The sequence below is a fragment of the Triticum aestivum genome, chromosome 7B (assembly GCF_018294505.1).
Source record: "Triticum aestivum cultivar Chinese Spring chromosome 7B, IWGSC CS RefSeq v2.1, whole genome shotgun sequence".
Lineage (NCBI taxonomy): Eukaryota > Viridiplantae > Streptophyta > Magnoliopsida > Poales > Poaceae > Triticum > Triticum aestivum.
In genome coordinates this window covers 3334276-3349803 of record NC_057813.1, presented here as the reverse complement: position 1 = coordinate 3349803, position 15528 = coordinate 3334276, and positions in this window count along the sequence as shown.

The window sequence follows — 15528 nt, the reverse complement described above, 5'->3', positions numbered from 1 at the left end:
TCTGCACTCTCCCTCGCCCATCTTATAGGCGCCTGATTTATTGATTTTTCTGTTTTCAATGTTAGAAATCATGCTGACGACATAAAAATATGTGCACATGTTATAAGATGATAATTTGGTGTTGATTACCATGTCGTTTGCCTTCCTTTGAGATAGTTAGCTATAATTCAAATTACTCATTAAATTTACCACAGTCTGAATGCTTTCTAAATTTCAATGGACAGTTACAACTGTTATAGGTTTGAAATTCACTTCCTTTTACATTTGATGCTCTAGGAAGTAGGTGTGTCTAAAGTATTTTCTTGCTGCCTAATTAGTCTCTTGCACTGGTCGTATAAACGGTAATCCCTCCGTTCCAAAATAAGTATCGGCACTTACCATTGAACAATTCCGGCCCGTCCGTGACTCCGCGTGGCAGAGCTCATGGGCGTCATCCGCACTGCAAATCGGCGACAATGGCTGTGCAGGGTGTGACCTTGGACATGAGCAGGGAGCTCACACGCATGTCTAACAATGCCTTCATGATGATGTGGTGAGCACGCTACCGAGCGGAATGGTGGACACGGCTCGGATCTGCGCCAAGCAGGATGTGCCTGGGACCTGCAGGGGCTCAGCCGGAGGACGCACGAAGTGCATGCAGGTTTGACACCTACTAGAATCCATGATCAATACCAAGTAAAAGCAGACTAAAACCACATCACTTATTTTGGATCAGAGGGGGTACAATTTCATATCAGCATATCATGCAAAATCCGACAAAAGTACTGCCGCAACACGCGGAGTATCTTCTGCATAACAAACTGGTATACGTTTCTTTTCCATAAAATTTGCTAAACAGATTATTATCGCTACTGTCATTGTTGTATCACTTTTTTCTTTTATGTGATTCGCCCATGCTGAGTAAATACAAGTTTCAAAATGCTACATGTTTCATACTCCCGTTCATGTCCTTAATGTGTCCTTTCTCTTACTGCATATTCACCTCAAATAATGTGTTTCCAGTTTTTTGAAGGTGTATTTTTGTTCCCTCAAACTGGTGATACAAATAAGCGAATAAGGGCGCTGATGTGTTTCTGGTTTCAAGATAGATGTTATAATTTTATTGTTTTTTCCGGTTTGAAGATAGATGCTAGAAAAGTAACCGATGTTAAGTTCTCAAGCACGCATGTGTAATTACAATCAAACAATCTTCTCTGAGGCTAAGCACTTAGATATGATCTCTTCTAACCTATATTGCTTCACTTGAAAAATGTAAGAATATTAGTTCTCTGTTTATTCTGGTGTTGATGACAGTCTTAGCCTAAAAGTTATATCCTCAATGAGAGAATCAAGTATGACCCCTTTTGATTATACTTCAGTTTAATTGTACCATGTTTCTTGGCACCCTATCAAATAAGATGTAGTAAAATGGAGTATATATGTTTTTTACTTTGGAACCATGCCATTTTTACACCTTGGATAATAGACAACCAAGTTATAATATCTTGAATTATCATGACTATGTGCATTCTAATCAAGCAAATATGGAGATGCTCTACAATATACCAACTTTTCTGACTTTTCAGATCATAACTTCCAAGGTTAAAAAGATATATATTTATGTTTCATTTCATGGTTATTATTTCTCACTCCATAAATCCTTCTCCTATCAATACTATAAATTTCCGCAGCAACGCGCAAATTTGTCATTTTTGCCCCCTGCAAACTGCTAATGCCCCCCTCTGCCCCGCCTGGTCTCACCGCCACGTATAAGTAAGAAAAACCACTTCGTTTCGCACAGTGGGGACACTGTCTGGGCGGGCCCATGCAGTTGCAGCGCCCCACATGCGTTGGAAAAATAAAAACCATTCAGTGCAGCGCTGAGCAATCGAGTTCCCTGGGCCTTGTTGCCAGCCACTGGAGCTTGTCCAACTTTGTGACCATTATGCCGCGCGGTAGTTTAAGAATAACTATAGAGCAGATCAGAATATTATTTGACTTTTTTGAAAACATTTCTTAAAATGCAGAAAATTTCTTTTAATTCTAAACATTTTTTTACGAACATGATATTTTTGAAAAATGTGAAAATGTTTCAATTTGTGAGTAAATTTAAAATATGGATGTTTTGCATTTTTGAACAAATTTTGAAAAATGGAAATATTTTTAAAATTCCCAAACAAAGTTTTGAAAACGGGGATACTTTTTACATTGTGCAAAAATTTGGAAAGCGGGAATAATTTGTGAAACACATGAACATTTCTTTATATTCCCATACATTTTTTGACTTTATGTTTTTTTAAACAGTAATATTTTTTGGAAAATCCTATTTTAAAAAACTCAAACATTTCTTCAAAATTCCGAACACTTAACGAAAACACAATTTTTATTTTTTTGGACAAAACTTGAAATTTCCAAACAATTTTTAAAAGCATGAACATTTGTTGAAATTATGAACAAAATGGGATGTTCATTCTAGATCGCTCATGGTGCTCTCTGTGCGTTTGGTTAACTCCTTTACAATGAGAGCATCATATAGGATTTTCTGCCCATGAACCCATCTCATTGCTCTAAAGAAAAAGTGAACCCGTCTCATCGACCTCCCCGCATCGCGGCAGCCGCAAAGGAAGTACCATGGCGTCCAGCAGCGGGGGTGGGGTTTTGGGTGGTGGAGATCACGGACAGAGAGACCCACCAACGCCATTGGCTCGGGTTCTTCCACACGGCCGAACTCGCCACGCTCTAGTACAACCGATGGGATGTCTGGCTGCATGGATCCGCGGTGCACCTCAACTTCCTGTTCGGAACAACACCCGTCGAGTTCCAGCCGCTGCCGGCCAGAATGGTGACCACATCGGTGGCCAGGGAGGACGGGGACGCGAGGGAGCGCCTCGCGGTGGAGGCCGCAGTCGCCGAGTACATGGCGGACCTCCGCCGCCAGTACCCCGAGTTGGTGGAGGCAGAGTGGAAGCGAGTCGCCGACGAGGCGGTGCATGAGGCGGTCGTCATCCTCTCCAACGACGAGGAGGAGATCTACGTCGAAGAATGGCGCCTCATCTTCCCCGACTGCGGCGACGACGGCACATGGCCGGACCCAAAGATCGGTGGTATGACGCGGGCCAAATGGATAACACTATAAGAGTGATTAGAGTTAATGTTTTCATTGAGTTTAAGCCAAAGTTTAATTTAAGAATAACACTTTTTTTAGGAGCAGGAGCGCTGCCTTTTCTTATAGAAGGAGAGTGAAAATCACGACTACAGAAGGGCGCATGTTTTTATGGAACGTGGCAAAAAACGGGAAGTGAAAAACTAAACTCAGTCAATACCAATAGATGGCATCCAGCAAATGCCAAATCACGTTGTTTGGTTGCCTCGAAGGCCAACATAGCAACCTCTCAGGTGTGTCGGGCGTAGTCCTATGAAAACGCACATGTTTCTTTATTTCCAGATAGACCATAGGTGTAGATGATCCTCGCGTTGCGACATGAACGCACCTGGTTCCAAACCGCGACCGAGTAGAGACAATCCTTACAAAGGTGGGTCACTGTTTCCTGCTCTTGAAGGCATAGTAGCCACCTTGGGTCGTGTGGCCAGCCTCGCAGAGCTAGCATATCAGTAGTGAGGATTGTACTATGGAGGAGAAGCCACACGAAGAATTTGCACATAGGCTCAGCGTGGGTGAACCAGACCTTGGAATAGTCGAACCTCGGGCGGGAGCCGAAGAATTGTGTCGCGTGGGCCAATGCAGAGGAGTAAGCTCCACTAGTGGTTAAGTTCCAAGAATCACTTTCGGCAAGTTGAGAGAGGTGATGTGGAAAGTTGCCACGACCGGGAGAACCGACTGTGCCAGGGCCACCCTGCCGAGCTTGTTTGGTAGCTTTCCCTTCCATCCCGGCAGTCTACCCGCGATGTTGTCGATGAAGGGTTGGAGCTCAACTCCTCGCATCCGACAATAGTGAAAGGGTAGCCCTAGGTAATGGCTCAGGAAGGCGGGAATCTCGGCAGGGAAGACAGAGGGAACACTGGTGCATGGGTTGTGCGCGCGTGACTGGGCATGGGCCGGGAAGCGCAACGGCTTCACTAGGAGGCGGTATCCAACTCAGGTGGTTGGATTTGGCAGGTTCTCTACCCAGGTCTCATGGTCCCTGCTGGGAGGTGGACCGCGATAGTGAGGTGCTCACCTTTCGCATGGGTCTTGCCGGCCGGCGACACTACAATCCACGGCTTAGTGGTGGTGATCCAGATCATGACGGTCAGGTGGGCTTGACTACAGACTGTGCTGTAGTGACCCCCAACTGGAAGTGTTCATCTCTTAGATTCAATGATTGACTTTGGCGGTGGGAAGTAATTATAGACGATGGCTTGACAAAATGGGGCGACTGTGCAGTGGTGGCGGGCGCATCGCATGTAGTTGCTGGGATCACAAAATAGTGGTGACGACAACACTTGATTAACTTCAATGGTGGTGCTAGTCGAGCACTTGGTCTCGGACTACGGGGTGAAATTCTAGGTCTGACATGAGCTGCTTATACCTGACAATAAGAATGCTTGTTATTTCGCCACCTTGTTGAAGGTTGATACGTCTCCGTCGTATCTACTTTTCCAAACACTTTTGCCCTTGTTTTGGACTCTAACTTGCATGATTTGAATTGAACTAACCCGGACTGATGCTGTTTTCAGCAGAACTGCCATGGTGTTATTTTGATGCAGAAATAAAATTTCTCAGAATGACCTGAAAATCCACAGAGTAACTTTTCAAAATTAATAAAAAATATTAACGAAAGAATCAACGTCAGGGGGCCCACACCCTGTCCACGAGGGTGGGGGCTGCTACGTCTTGAGCTTGCGTTGGTTTTCCTTGAAGAGGAAAGGGTGATGCAGCAATAGTAGCGTAAGTATTTCCCTCAGTTTTTGAGAACCAAGGTATCAATTCAGTAGGAGGCTTCTTAAAAGTCCCACGCACCTACACAAACAAACAAAGAACTCGTAACCAATGCAATAAAGGGGTTGTCAATCCCTTCACGGCCACTTGCGAAAGTGAGATCTGATAGAGATAGTATGATAAGATAAATATATTTTTGGTATCTTATAATATAGATAGGAAAAGAAAAGATGTGAATAAAAGTAGATTGAAAGCTTATATGATAAAAGATAGACCCGGGGGGCATAGGTTTCACTAGTGGCTTCTCTCAAGATAGCATAAGTATTACGGTGGGTGAACAAATTACTGTCGAGCAATTGATAGAAAAGCGAATAATTATGAGATTATCTAGGCATGATCATGTATATAGGCATCACGTCTGTGACAAGTAGACTGACTCCTGCCTGCATCTACTACTATTACTCCACACATTGACCGCTATCCAGCATGCATCTAGAGTATTAAGTTCATAAGAACAGAGTAACGCATTAAGAAAGATGACATGATGTAGAGGGATAAACTCAAGCAATATGATATGAACCGAATCTTTTTATCCTCGATGGGAACAATACAATACGTGCCATGCAACCCCTGCTGTCACTGGGTAAGGACACCGCAAGATTGAACCCAAAGCTAAGCACTTCTCGCATGGCAAGAAAGATCAATCTAGTAGGCCAAACCAAACTGATAATTCGAAGAGACTTGCAAAGATTTACATAAAAGAATTCAGAGGAGATTCAAATATTTCTCATAGATAAACTTGATCATAAACCCACAATTCATCGGATCTCGACAAACACACCGCAAAAAGAGTTACATCAAATAGATCTCCACAAGAGAAGGGGAGAACATGGTATTGAGATCCAAAAAGAGAGAAGAAGCCATTTAGCTAACAACTATGGACCCGAAGGTCTGTGGTAAACTACTCACAACTCATCGGAGGGGCTATGGTGTTGATGTAGAAGCCCTCCATGGTCGATTCCCCCTCTGGCGGAGCGCCGACAAAGGCTCCAAGATGGGATCTCGCGGATACAGAAGGTTACGGCGGTGGAAATTGTTTTTTGTTGGCTCCTTGGATGTTTTCGGGGTACGTGGATATATATAGGCGGAAGAAGTACGTCGGTGGCCGCCCGAGGGGCCCAGGAGACAGGGGCGTGCCCAGAGGGGATGGGCGCACCCTCCTATCTCCTGGCCACCTTGATCGCTTCTTGACTTGCACTCCAAGTCCTCTGGATCACGTTCGTTCCAAAAATCACGCTCCCGAAGGTTTCATTCCGTTTGGACTCTGTTTGATATTCCTTTTCTTCAAAATACTGAAATAGGCAAAAAAACAACAATACGGGCTGGGCCTCCGGTTAGTAGGTTAGTCCCAAAAATGATATAAATGTGTAAAATAAAGCCCATAAACATCCAAAAGGGGTAATATAATAGCATGGAACAATAAAAAATTATAGATACATTGGAGACGTATCAAGCATCCGAAGCTTAATTCCTGCTCGTCCTCGAGTAGGTAAATGATAAAAATATAATTTTTGATGTGGAATGCTACCTAGCATATTTCTCAATGTAATTTTCTTTATTGTGGCATGATTGTTCAGATCCAAATGATTCAATATAAAAGCTTATAAAACATAAATAATAATAATGCTTCGAAGCATGCTAACAAATAATCATGTCATATCAAAATAGCATAGCCAAAGAAAGCTTATCCCTACAAAATCATATAGTTAGGCCATGCTTTCATTTTCATTACACAAAATACTCCCATCATGCACAACCCCGATTTCAGCCTAGCAATTGGTTCATACTTTTTAACGCGCTTCAGCTTTTTCAACTCTTACGCAATACATGAGTGCAAGCCATGGACATAGCACTATGGTGGTATATGGTGGTGGTTGTGAGGACAAAAAGGGATAAGATAGTCTCACATCAACTAGGCGTATCAACGGGCTATGGAGATGCGAATCAATAGATATAAATGTGAGTGAGTAGGGATTGCCATGCAACAGATGCACTAGAGCTATAAATATATGAAAGCTCGACAAAATAAACTAAGTGGGTGTGCATCCAACTTGCTTGCTCACGAAGACCTAGGGCATTTTGAGGAAGCCCATCATTATACAAGCCAAGTTCTATAATGAAAAATTCCCACTTAGTATATGAAAGTGACAACATAGGAGACTCTCTATCATGAAGATCATGGTGCTACTTTGAAGCACAAGTGTGGAAAAGATATAGTAGCATTGTCCCTTCTCTCTTTTTCTCTCATTTTATTTTTTCCTTTTCTCTTTTTTTTTCTTTTTTTTCTTTGGCCTTTCTTTTTTTCTTTTTTTAAAGTCCGAAGTCTCATCCCGACTTGTGGGGGAATCATAGTCTTCATCATCCTTTCCTCACTGAGACAATGCTCTAGAAGATCATCACACTTTTATTGATTTACAACTCAACAATTACAACTCAAAGTTAGAACAAGATATGACTCTATATGAATGCATCCGGCGGTGTACCGGGATATGCAATGAATCAAGAGCGACATGTATGAAAATTATGAAGGTGGCTTTGCTCCAAATACGATGTCAACTACATGATCATGCAAAGAGCAATATGACAATGATGAAGTGCGTCATAATAAACGGAACAGTGGAAAGTTGCATGGCAATATATATCGGAATGGCTATGGAAATGCCATAATAGGTAGGTATGGTGGCTGTTTTGAGGAAGGTAAATAATGGGTGCAAGATACCGGCGAAAGTTGCGCGGTATAATAGAGGCTAGCAAAGTGGAAGGGTCAGTGTGCGTATATCCATGGACTCACATTAGTCATAAAGAACTCATATACTTATTGCAAAAGTCTACTTGCCCTCGAAGCAAAGTATTACTACGCATGCTCCTAGGGGAAGGGTTGGTAGGAGTTAACCATCGCGCGATCCCGACCTCCACTCATAAGGAAGGTAATTAAAAGAGCACATCATGCAACAAATTTTTCACACAACTTTTACCATACATGCATGCTATGGGACTTGCCAACTTCAACACAAGTATTTCTCAATTTCATAATTACCCACTAGCATGACTCTAACATTACCACCTCTATATCTCAAAACAATTATCAAGCATCAAATTTATCCTAGTGTTTTATGCACTTTCTATGATAGTTTTTATTATACCCAACTTGGATGCTCATCATTCTAGGACCAAATTTATAACCATAGAAAATACCATGCTGTTCTAAAAGACTCTCAAAATTATATAAGTGAAGCATGAGAGACTAGCAATTTCTTCAAAATTAAGCCACCGCCGTGCTCTAAAAGATATAAGTGAAGTACTAGAGCAAAAACTATCTAGCTCAAAGGATATAAGTGAAGCACATAGAGTATTCTAATAAATTCTAATCAAGTGGTCTTCTCCCAAAAGGTGTGTACATCAAGGATGATTGTGGTAAACTAAAAAGCAAATACTAATATCATACACAACGTTCCAAGCAAAACACATATCATGTGGCGAATAAAAATATACCTCCAAGTAAAGTTACCAATGAACAAAGACGAAAGAGGGGATGCCTTCCAGGGGCATCCCCAAGCTTAGGCTTTTGGCTACTCTTGAATATCTTGGGGTGCCATGGGCATCCCCAATCTTAGGCTCTTACCACTCTTTGTTCCATAGTCCATCAAATCTTTACCCAAAACTTGAAAACTTCACAACACAAAACTCAACAGGAAATCTCATAAGCTCCATTAGTGAAAGAAAACAAAACCACCACATAAGGTACTGTAATGAACTCATTCTTTATTTATTTTGGTGTTAAACCTACTGTATTTCAAGTTCTGTATGGTTCATACCACTTAATACTAGCCATAGACGCATCAAAATAAGCAAACAACACACGAAAAACAGAATCTGTCAAAACAGAACAGTCTGTAGAAATCTTTAACTAACGCAAACTTCTGGAAATTTAACAATCCTACCAAAATAGGAAGTCCTGGAAAATTTGTCTATTGATCAGCAGAAAAAAGAATCAACGCAAAAGCACGTTTATAGGATTTAACAAAACTAATTTTGTGCGTGCAAAGTTTCTATTTTTCAGCAGAATCAAGTTAACTATCACCATAGGTTATCCTATAGGTTCTACTTGGCACAAACACTAATTAAAACATAAAAACACATCTAAATAGAAGATAGATGCAAAATTTATTACTAGACAGAAACAAAAACAAAAAACACAAATAAAATTGGGTTGCCTCCCAACTAGCGCTATCGTTTAACGCCCCTAGCTAGGCATAAAAGCGAAGATAGATCTACGTAGTGCCATCTTTGGCACTCAATTCATAAGTAGCTCACATGATAGATTCATAAGGTAATTTGACTTTGTTTCTTGGAAAGTGCTCCATGCCTTTCCTTAATGGAAATTGGAATCTAATATTCCCTTCCTTCATATCAATAATCGTGCCAATCGTTCTAAGGAAAGGTCTACCAAGAATAATAGGGCAAGAAAGATTGCAATCTATATCAAGAACGATAAAATCTACGGGCACAAAATTTCTATTTGCAACAATGAGAACATCATTGATCCTTCCCATTGGCTTTTTAATGGTAGAATCCACAAGGTGCAAATTTAAAGAGCAATCATCAAGATCATGGAAACCTAGAATATCACATAAAGTTTTTGGAATCATGGAAACACTAGCACCCAAATCACACAAAGCAAAACACTCATGATCTTTAATTTTAATCTTTATAGTAGGTTCCCACTCATCATTAAGTTTTCTAGGTATAGAAACTTCCAAATTAAGTTATTCATCATAAGATTGCATCAAGGCATCAACAATATGTTTGGTAAAATCTTTATTTTGACTATAAGCATGAGGAGAATTAACAACGGATTGCAACAAGGAAATACAACCTTCTAAAGAACAATTATCATAATCAAATTCCTTGAAATCCGAGATAGTGGGTTCAATGCTATTTAAAGTCATGACCTCTCCAATCCCACTTTTACCAAATTTAGCATCAAGATCTAAAAACTCCGAATTATCGGGACGCCATCTAACCAAAGTTGACTCATCTCCAGTCCCATTATTATTAAGATTCATATTGCAAAACAAAGATCTAATAGTAGACACATCAATAACTTTAAGATCTTCACCATTATTTTCAAGGAAACTAGAAGAACACGCCTTTACAAAGCAATCTTTCTTAGCACACAATCTAGCTGTTCTTTCCTTGCACTCATCAATGGAAATTCTCATTGCTTTGAGAGACTCATTGATATCATGCTTAGGAGGGGTATATCTAAGTTTAAGAGAATCAACATCAAGCGAAAGTCTATCAACGTTCCTAGCCAAATCATCAACTTTGAGAAATTTTTCTTCAAGAAAAGCATTAAAATTCTTTTGAGAAATCATAAATTCTTTCACACTATTCCCAAAATCAGAGGGCATCTTATTAAAATTACCATAAGAATTATTGTAGGAATTTCCATAATTATTAGAGGAAATACTAGGGAACGGTCTAGAATTAAAGTTTCCTCTATAAGCATTGTTTCCAAAACTATTCCTACCAACAAAATTCACATCCATAGACTCATTATTATTCTCAATCAAAGTAGACAAAGGCATATCATTTGGATCAAGAGGAGGATTTTTAGTAGCAAACAACTTCATAAGTTCATCCATCTTTCCACTCAAAACATTAATTTCTTCTATAGCATGCACTTTTTTACTAGAAAATCTTTCGGTGTGCCCTTGAGAATAATTAGCCATAATATTATCAAGAAGTTTTGTAGCATCTCCTAACGTGATTTCCATAAATGTGCCTCCCGCGGCTGAATCTAAAAGATTTCTAGAAGCAAAGTTCAAACCGGCATAATTTTTTTGTATGATCATCCATAAATTCAAACCATGAGTAGGGCAATTGCGAATCATCAATTTCATTTTTTCCCAAGATTGGGAAACATGCTCATGATCAAGTTGTTTAAAATTCATAATATCATTCCTAAGAGTGATGATCTTAGCGGGAGGAAAATGCTTAGAGATAAAAGCATATTTACACTTGTTCCAAGAATCAATACTATTTTAGGCAAGGACGAAAACCAAACTTTAGCATGATCTCTAAGTGAAAAACGGAAATAACTTCAATTTAACAATATTGTTATCCGTATCTTTCTTCTTTTGCATATCACACAAATCAACAAAGTTGTTTAGATGAGTAGCGGCATCTTCACTAGGAAGGCCGGCGAATTGATCTTTCATAACAAGATTCAGCAAAGCAGTATTGATTTCACAAGACTCAACATCATTAAGAGGAGTAGTCGGAGTACTAAGGAAATCATTGTTATTGGTATTGGAGAAATCACACAAATTGGTATTATCTTGCTCCATGGCGACAAGTAATCCAACACACAAGAAAATAGAAAAAGGCAAGCGAAAAAGAGAGGAGAAGATTTGGAGAGAGAGGGCGAATAAAATGGCAAGGGTGAAGTGGGGGAGAGGAAAACGAGAGGCAAATGGAAAATAATGTAAATGCGAGGGAGATGAGTTTGTAATGGGTACTTGGTATGTCTTGACTTGAGCGTAGACCTCCCCGGCAACGGCGCCAGAAATCCTTCTTGCTACGTCTTGAGCTTGCGTTGGTTTTCCTTGAAGAGGAAAGGGTGATGCAGCAATAGTAGCGTAAGTATTTCCCTCAGTTTTTGAGAACCAAGGTATCAATCCAGTAGGAGGCTCCTCAAAAGTCCCACGCACCTACACAAACAAACAAAGAACTCGCAACCAACACAATAAAGGGGTTGTCAATCCCTTCATGGCCACTTGCGAAAGTGAGATCTGATAGAGATAGTATAATATAGATAGGAGAACTAAAGATGCGAATAAAAGTAGATTGAAAGCTTATATGATAAAAGATAGACCCGGGGGCCATAGGTTGCACTAGTGGTTTCTCTCAAGATAGCATAAGTATTACGGTGGGTGAACAAATTACTGTCGAGCAATTGATAGAAAAGCGAATAATTATGAGATTATCTAGGCATGATCATGTATATAGGCATCACGTACGTGACAAGTAGACTGACTCCTGCCTGCATCTACTACTATTACTCCACACATCGACCGCTATCCAGCATGCATCTAGAGTATTAAGTTCATAAGAACAGAGTAACGCATTAAGAAAGATGACATGATGTAGAGGGATAAACTCAAGCAATATGATATAAACCCCATCTTTTTATCCTCGATGGCAACAGTACAATACATGCCTTACAACCCCTGCTGTCACTGGGTAAGGACACCGCAAGACTGAACCCAAAGCTAAGCACTTCTCCATGGCAAGAAAGATCAATCTAGTAGGCCAAACCAAACTGATAATTCGAAGAGACTTGCAAAGATAACTCAATCATACATAAAAGAATTCAGAGGAGATTCAAATATTTCTCAGATAAACTTGATCATAAACCCACAATTCATCAGATCTCGACAAACACACTGCAAAAGGAGTTACATCAAATAGATCTCCACAAGAGAGGGGGAGAACATAGTATTGAGATCCAAAAAGAGAGAAGAAGCCATCTAGCGAATAACTATGGGCCCGAAGGTCTGTGGTAAACTACTCACAACTCATCGGAGGGGCTATGGTCTTGATGTAGAAGCCCTCCATGGTCGATTCCCCCTCCGGCGGAGTGCCGGCGAAGGCTCCAATATGGGATCTCGCGGATACAGAAGGTTGCGCTGGTGGAAATTGTTTTTTGTTGGCTCCCTGGAAGTTTTCGGGGTACGTGGATATATATAGGAGGAAGAAGTACGTCGGTGGTCGCCCGAGGGGCCCAGGAGACAGGGGGCGCGCCCAGAGGGGGTGGGCGCGCCCTCCTATCTCCTGGCCGCTTTGATCGCTTCTTGACTTGCACTCCCCAAGGTTTCATTCTGTTTGGACTCCGTTTGATATTCCTTTTCTTCGAAATACTGAAATAGGCAAAAAAAACAGCAATACGGGCTAGGCCTCCATTTAGTAGGTTAGTCCCAAAAGTGATATAAATGTGTAAAATAAAGCCCACAAACATCCAAAAGGGGTAATATAATAGCATGGAACAATAAAAAAATTATAGATACGTTGGAGACGTATCTGGGGCGCCCCCACTAGGGTGCGCCCCCTGCCTCGTGGGCCCCTTGGACCTCCACTGACCTCAACTCCAACTCCATATATTCACATTCGGGGAGAAAAAATTCAAAGAGAAAGTTTCATCGCGTTTTACGATACAGAGCCGCCGCCAAGCCCTAATCTCTCTCGGGAGGCCGATCTGGAGTCCGTTCGGGGCTCCGGAGAGGGAGATGCGTCGCTGTCGTCATCATCAACCATCCTCCATCACCAATTTCATGATGCTCACCGCCGTGCATGAGTAATTCCATCGTAAGCTTGCTGGACGGTGATGGGTTGGATGAGATTTATCATGTAATCAAGTTAGTTTTATTAGGGTTTGATCGCTAGTATCCACTATGTTCTGAGATTGATGTAGCTATGACTTTACTATGCTTAATGCTTGTCACTAGGGCCCGAGCGCCATGATTTCAGATCTGAACCTATTATGTTTTCATGAATATATGTGAGTTCTTGATCCTATCTTGCAAGTCTATAGTCACCTACTATGTGTTATGATCCGACAACCCCGAAGTGACAATAACCGGGATACATCTCGGTGATGACCGTAGTTTGAGGAGTTCATGTATTCACTAAGTGCTAATGCTTTGGTCCGGTACTCTATTAAAAGGAGGCCTTAATATCCCTTGGTTTCCATTAGGACCCCGCTGCCACGGGAGGGTAGGACAAAAGATATCATGCAAGTTCTTTTCCATAAGCACGTATGACTATATTCGGAATACTAGCCTACATTACATTGATGAACTGGAGCTAGTTCTATGTCACCCTATGTTATAACTATTACATAAGGAATCACATCCGACATAATTATCCATCACTGATCCAATGCCTACGAGCTTTTCACATATTGCTCTTTGCTTATTTACTTTACCGTTGTTGCTGTTACAATTACTACAAAACTGCTATTGTTACTTTTGCTACTGTTACCGTTACTTCCATACTACTTTGCTACTAAATATTTTGCTGCAGATACTAAGTTATCCAGGTATGGTTGAATTGATAACTCAACTGCTAATACATGAGAATATTCTTTGGCTCCCCTTATGTCGAATCAATAAATTTGGGTTGAATACTCTACCCTCGAAAACTGTTGCGATCCCCTATACTTGTGGGTTATCAAGACTATTTTCTGGCGCCGTTGCCGGGGAGCATAGTGTTCGGTTCTACGGTAGGATGCGTCGACTGAAAAATTAAAATTCCTATGCACAGAACAACCAAGAACCTGCTACGGGAGATGGATCACAGATTGTTACCACTAGACGCACAGTGCCGTGCAGCGGAAGAAGAGTTGGGGCAGCGCGTCCGCATGGATCGTCTCCTCCTCGTCCGATCTCCCTCGAACAACCGGTCGTCCGATCCCACGTACAAGTTCACCGGAGCGGAGCAAGTGCACCGCCTCTAACGGTATCCACGCGTGCAAGAGGAACACCATGCGGCGGACTGCTAGGTCCGATCATACAGTCGGCGGCGAGTGGAGGTGGCTATTCGCAACACATGCAAACCCTAGTCAAAACGCCAAAGTGTTCAATCGCATGAGTGTGCCGCACCTCCACTTTATATTGGCGTCCGTCGCAGGCTCAACACTTGGGCCTCGCACGGACCCTAAAGCCCACGTGTCTACTCGGCCACAATCCGAATACAGCTCGGATCACATCCGACCAGTGTCCTCGGATCCGACCTCGTAGGTTCCTTTCCTTAAGCGCGCGACCCCTTAGGTCCAAGTCGGCTTGGTCGCAGTTCGGATCACCTCCGACCTGCACGGTTGGTAGCGGCCTCTAGCAAGGCGTGCCGACCACCAAGTAGACTATGAACCTGGTTAGGCAAACCTGTACAACGTGTCACACTTCTGTTCCCTTTGACTAACGATATATGTTGTCGGGCTCAAGGCGAGACTGTCATCCTTGTGCTAGCCCGACCTCTTTGTTGTTCCAGTGATACCGACCACAAACCGAATTATCTCAAAATCCTTGTCACATGGCCATGCTTATCCTGATCGGATCACACGAGGGGCCCAGAGTATATCTCTCCTGATCGGAGGGGCAAATCCCATCTTGCTCGACCATGTCTCGCAGCATGGGACTGGACAAACCCGAAACCTACCTTTGTAACTACCCAGTCACGGAGTAGCGTTTGGTCGGCCCAAAGCAAGTCTGTCACTATCCCGAGTACATGCGTCAGCTCAGGTCTTAGGACATAGAACATATGTTGTACTAGAGACTCACAGATGACATATCGCTGCGTCCCATAGTTGGGTCTGTCCGACTCGGACCTCATCTCGACTCGGATCCGACTACGTCGAATCCGAGCAGACCTTTCCAAGTCCATATTATCCGGTTAGCATCCAATGCTTCATGGCTAGTGAGACCAAGCCATCGACCGTGTCATATGCTAGTCTAATCGGCTGCGCGTCCACATAACCCTTTCGACTAGGGACCTTTTAGGACAGTCATCATACAATGCATAGTCCCACAAACAAGTCACGTACTTGCTGA